At 41.2% G+C, this 4,872-nt stretch overlaps 1 long non-coding RNA gene across 2 annotated transcripts in view; it reads right to left on the bottom strand.

Annotated features, from left to right (window-relative positions):
* Nucleotides 1-4,816, bottom strand: part of LOC141278547 (uncharacterized) — a 48,154-nt gene extending 43,338 nt beyond the window's left edge. The window contains exon 1 of one of the 2 annotated variants that reach the window (XR_012331361.1): nucleotides 788-4,816. This is a non-coding gene — a long non-coding RNA (uncharacterized lncRNA). The remainder of the gene's footprint in view (nucleotides 1-787) is intronic. The other variant, XR_012331362.1, reaches the window with a different exon arrangement.
* Nucleotides 4,817-4,872: the final 56 nt, after the last annotated feature.

Raw genomic sequence — 4,872 nt, forward strand, 5'->3', positions numbered from 1 at the left:
TTTGCATTTTTAATGAATTTTTTCATTCAGTGGAATAGTCATATATATATAAATAAATAATGTAATATCTTTTGCAATCCTTTTCCTTCTTTTAACCAGTGGTTTGAAGTAAGTTATACAGTACTTTACTTTTAATCTTCATTCACTCACTAATTTGTATTGCAACAAATTCTGCTCCTTCGGGACTCGAGTTTGCCATAAACAAATGAGGAAAACAGAATTATTCCATGGGAAGTGTGTAAAATAGATCTAAATGATTCTTATGTATTCTGCTATATAATAAAAAGCATTATTTACTGAGCATGTAAACATTCTTTCAGACCTTTAAAAAAAAAGTTTGGCTGCAGAGGCTGTGATCCACAAAGACTACTCTTTGGCTTTAATTATTTTAGATTCAAGACTTTGTACCCAAAAGACATTAAGATTAGTATTTATTGTTCATATTTTTCCACATGAGGACATGGACAGGCTTAAAAATCCCACTATCACTTTGGCATCCCAGTGAGTTATGCAGGTCACAAATATGATTCTTACTGATAGGAAAATTAAAATCTGAAATGAGCCCAAATCATATAGTGAATATCTTGTTTTACTGAAAAAAGCACTTCTATTTCAAGCAACTTTTAAAATTATGCTTTATGAGGACATCATTTCAATTTTATGTTATGCTATAGTTCCTTATAAAGACTGAATTTTCTATTCTGGACAAAGGAAGTAGATATCCAGAGTGGACTTCCTTGCAAATGTATTGCTGAGAGAAATGTTAATGAATGAACAGGAACATTACCTGAGTCCCAGAGCTGAGAGGTGAAGGAAGAGCTTTCTCCATACCAGGGACAGTCAAAGGCAAGGTAACAGGCAAAATGTGTGAAAGACACAGGTTCTCAGGTCACGGATGGTAATGTTAAAAAAGAAAAGAAAAGAATGATTAGTAGGTGAATTAGCTAAGGCTCCCCAGACCTCCTAGTGGATGCCTTTTCATGATCTGGTCCACGAGTTTTGCCAATTAAACTCTAAAGTATAAAGGCAATCTTATACTACTAAACCACATATTTTTCTTTTAAAAATTGGTACCTCATTCAAATAAGGATCTACAAAATTTTCATTCTGATCGTATAAACTTGACCAGAGACCTATAAAATATTTGTTATGAGTTGATAAATGGAAAAACCAGACTTAAATTCTAGTTCCAGGACTTAAATCAACATAAAAATTATTTATATTATATCCAAAGCTTTCCTTGGCACATATTCCACACAGAATTGGATGAAGCTGATATGTCAGTTGATGTGCTTTTGAATATCTTTCTAAGCCTTTGCATATGATGTCGCTTTTGCCTGAAATACCTTCAATCTCTTCTTCCTCCTCCCTCAGTCTTCTCTGTTCTTTGAGATCAAGCTCACTTATTACTGCTTGTCCCACATTAGAAACTCACACTGCTGGTGGGGAGAGGTGGGTTTGGGGCAGACCCAGGAGGGAAAGAAGACACTGACAAGGACTATATGGTTTCCAGCTTGGCTTCCGAATAGGATGGGTTTAGGGGAATGTCTTGACCCACACAGCCCTCAGGATGAGTGGTAGGAAGCAAAGGCAGGTGAAGGCTGAATCTAGAACTCAGATTTTTGAGAGAACCCTACCCTCTTCTCTGCCTGTGGGGCTAACTTTGCTCCAGAGGCTACAGCCATCCCCGCACCAATGAAACCAGCTGATCAATCTAATGGCCTTGTGTCCTGGCCAGATGATAAAATCTACACCTATACCCTCATTCCTATTTTTCCATCACTCGGTAATTTTAAGTGTGACTTGCTTGACTCAAAAAAGGTCGATGAAGGTAGAATAAGCATGCTTATTGTATAGGCAGGAATGGGCTTTTCCATGGCAGTATGCTTTCCTTATTACACCATGAGCTGGTGCAACTCTCCCCGGATTGAAGAGCCTCATCCATCCACTTCAGCATTTTTTCAAGCTGGGTCCTGTGCAAGGTGTTTGAAATACAAAGATGCACAAGGCTCTCATGAGGTTAAAGTCTGGTGGACATAATTTCAGACCTACATAAAAGTTGTAAGACTAGTACAAAGATTCCCATATATCCTGTACCCAGATCCCTTAAATGTTAACACTTTACATTTGATTTCTTTCCCTCCCTCTGCATACATACACACATATACATACATGTATGCATACACACACACATTTTTTGGAACTGTTTGAAAGTAAGCTTCAGGTAAGTTGGTACTAAATATCTCAGTGTGTGTTTTCTAAAAGGAAGTATTCTCTCTTTCATAACCACAGTGTGATAGTCAAAATAAGGAAATGACATTGATAGAGTATAAATTATCTAATCATAGGCCTTATTCGGATTTTGTCAACTGACCCAATAATGCTTCTTACAACTAAAGAAATTCTGGATCACATGTTGTAGTCAGTGGTCATGCCCCGTTAGTCTGCTTTAATCAGGAACAGTTCCTTAGTCTTTTATGACATTGACTTTTTTAAGGAGTACAGGGCAGTTATTTTGTAGAATGTCCCTCGATTTGGGTTTGTCTGATGTTTCCTCATGGTTAGATTTAGGCATGAGCTTTTGGTAGGTCTACTACAGAGGGCTGTGTCCATTTCAGTGCATAATATCAGGAGGCACATGATGTCAGTTTACCTCAGTACTGGTCATATTACCTTTGATCACCTGGTTCAGGTGGTGTGTGTGCCAGGTTTTTCCATTTTTTTTTTTTTTATAATTAATAAGTGTCTTGTGAAGAGATACTTTGAGACTATATATGTATCTTACCCCTCCTCAAAATTTCACCCACTAATTTCAGCAAACATTGATGATTCTTGCCTGAATCAGTACTATGATGGTTGCTAAATTGTGATGTTTTACCTCCATCGTTCCTTCTACATTTGTTAGTTGGGTCTCCACTGTAAGGAAGAGCGTTCCCGTCTCCCCCTTTTTTGTTTGTTTAGTATTTACCCAGGTCCAAGGTAAGAATGTGCACTATTTCCACTGCTATCTAACGCTGAACTGGAGGTATTAGCCAGTGCAGTTAGACAGATGACGCCCAACCCTTTGCCTCCTAAATGTACCTGTCTCTGAACTCTGTACTTCCTGTAAATCCTATACAGGATCCACGGCCTGCTCTGCTTGGTGACACTGTGCATACCCACACAGCTCTCCCTTACAAGAGTACGCAGTAACTCCAGTTTTGTCTTTTTTAATTTACATGTTGGACGGTTGTCTCATCACCCTTTGACAAACCAAACCCCAAAACTAACCGAAAAAATCATTCTGATTCGCTGTGTGGGCAACATATCACAGAAATGCAACAGTGGAAGTAGGAAACCCAATTAAGGCTGCTGAAAATCTTGTGTGGGAAGCAAATCCCTGGAGTTCTAAAAAAAAAACCATTTACGCTAAAAAACTATATGGAAAAATATACCGTAAACATAGTCAAAAGAAATTACCTCACATCACTGACAAAGCCAATTTCATCAGTAAGAGAAAGCAAACGACTCACCTGAAAACATAAGCAAAGGATATGAAAAGAATTCCTAGAAAATAAAATGACTCATCTGAAAACATAAGCAAAGGATATGAAGAGAATTCCTAGAAAATAAACTTGTCACATGTGGTGATGGCTACCTATTGGATAGTACAGAACAGTGATGATATTTAAAGCTATGGGGCTGGATGAGTGGAAGAGAGCCCAGGACTGGATTTTGGAGCCCTTGAACATTTAGAGTTCAGGTAGAAGAGGAGGAGATGACAAATGAGACAGCAAATGAGAGCCCAGTAAACTAGGAAGAAAACAAGGCAAGTGTAGTGTCAAGGAGGCCATGAGAAGGGGGCTGTCAACTGCATCAACTGATGCTGCGAAGTGGAGTAAGATGAGGACAGAGAAGTGACCACTGTGATTGGGAAGATGGAGTTGTTAGTCATCTAACAAAAGTCAGCTTTATTAGACCGGGGGCTCCTCCTTTGGAGCTGAAGAGACCATGGGAGGTGGAAAGTGGAGTCCTCTTGTGCAGACATCTCAAAGGCAACACATTCCAAACTGATCTAACTTCTCTGGCATCCTCCCCCACTCTCTTCTCTTCCTATATTCTGATCTACATTGGGGAGCCCACACTAGAAATCTGGGAGATGTTCTCAAATCCTGCCTTTCTCTCAGACCTCACAAGCTATTACTCACAACGTCATCCATTTCACCTGAGAAATACTTAATCTGTTTCCACTCCTCACCCACCCCCCGCCGCCACGTTACCCCCAAAGCTAGTTAAACTGTACACTTACTCTCCCTTTCCCGAACGCCTTTCCCAGGCATTCCTATGGAATTCAGTGCTCATTTCAGCCGCTGTTCTCACTACATTCATCCATTAACCAAACTGGTCTTTAAAGTATCAGTTTCTGTCGATCTCTCCAACTAAACCGTGAACTCTTTGAGGTCCAAGAGCTTGTCACACTCCATTTTGTATTCCCAGTACCTGGCACGTAACTTGATACATCATAAGGTGCTCAATCAACTGTGTGTTATTAAGAAAAGCCAAACAGGCTGCGGAGAGCAACGCTGCGAGAAGGGCGGCGGGCGTTTTCGCTTCCTTCGCGGTGGGATCACGCCTGGCGTCGGGCCGGAGGGGAGGCCCGCACTTTCTCCGAAGGAGCGGCGCGGGGACGGCAACGAGAGCAGGGCAAGAAACGAGAGGACAGCGCGGTCGACGGTGGAAGGCCGGAGTTCAGCGCCTAGACCGCTGCTGAAGTAAACGAACATCGCCGCCTCCCCTTTTTCCCTGCCGGCCCTGCCCACCACGTGCTCACGCCCACTCACGTGAGCGTAACCCTGCTTGACCTGCCGCGGCGTCACATGACTAACTGCGGTC

The sequence above is a fragment of the Tursiops truncatus genome, chromosome 4, assembly GCF_011762595.2.
Source record: "Tursiops truncatus isolate mTurTru1 chromosome 4, mTurTru1.mat.Y, whole genome shotgun sequence".
In the NCBI taxonomy this organism is placed as follows: Eukaryota; Metazoa; Chordata; class Mammalia; order Artiodactyla; family Delphinidae; genus Tursiops; species Tursiops truncatus.